This window comes from Olea europaea, chromosome 11 (genome assembly GCF_002742605.1).
Source record: "Olea europaea var. sylvestris chromosome 11, O_europaea_v1, whole genome shotgun sequence".
Lineage (NCBI taxonomy): Eukaryota > Viridiplantae > Streptophyta > Magnoliopsida > Lamiales > Oleaceae > Olea > Olea europaea.
The window spans coordinates 27259065-27260048 of record NC_036247.1 but is presented as its reverse complement, the minus strand read 5'-3'; positions in this window follow the sequence as shown (position 1 = coordinate 27260048).

Below are 984 nucleotides of genomic sequence, written 5' to 3'. Positions count from 1 at the left end.
TCTAATAATGTTTGAGAATTTATAATATCAATATCTGATATCATATCTATGTCTGTTCTAAAAGGTATTTCATATTTTGAGATACTTTTCTTTCTTTTTTCCAATTTATCTATTATATCTTGTATATCTTTTATGATTATTGACCTTACAATTCCTTTAGCGAAATTTTCTAATAAGTTTTCTTTAAAATATTTTAATATTTCTTGTGATGCATATAATTGTTCTTGATATCCTATCTTATCAATTTCTTTTTCAAATTTAATTTCTTTTTTATTTTTAACAACCTTTTTTATATTATATGGTCCTCTCTTATATTTGGGCTTTTCCATTTTATAATTATTCATTAATAATTTTTACAAATTTTTAGAAAAAATATTTGTTAGATTTTTTAAGGACTAAAAAAAAAAACTTTTTATTATATAAAGGGTTGGTTGTTAAATTTTTCCAAGGATATTTTGGGTAGTTTCAAATTTCTAAAAAAGTCAAAGGTCATTTTGGAAAATGTTATATACTATTTGGATCATTTTCATGTTTATCCCTTTCCTCCATGCGGAGAATTTCCCAAGGGCCAACTTTCATGGGAAATACATGGAAATAGCCTAAACAAAGAAGTCATTTTTCCAAAATGACCTTTGACCAATTTTATCATATAAATATACCTAAAATACCCCTCCTTTTGAATATTGCATAACAAGCTAATATAATATAGAATTCCTGCATTTTAGTCCTTAAAATTAAATATTACGTGATAGATTTATTGTTTATAGATTTATTTGATTTTTGTTTGCTCTAAGTAGCCCCTTAATTGGTATTAGAGCCATAAAGATCATGAAAATTAAAATCAGAAAATGGAAGTTATATATTTTTAAAACTTATTTCTAATAAATTAAAAATAATGACATTAACAATAGTTAAAGATTTACCTAAAGAAATAAAAGAACAAATATTAGAAAAATTAATAATAAGAACAATAAAGGAGATATA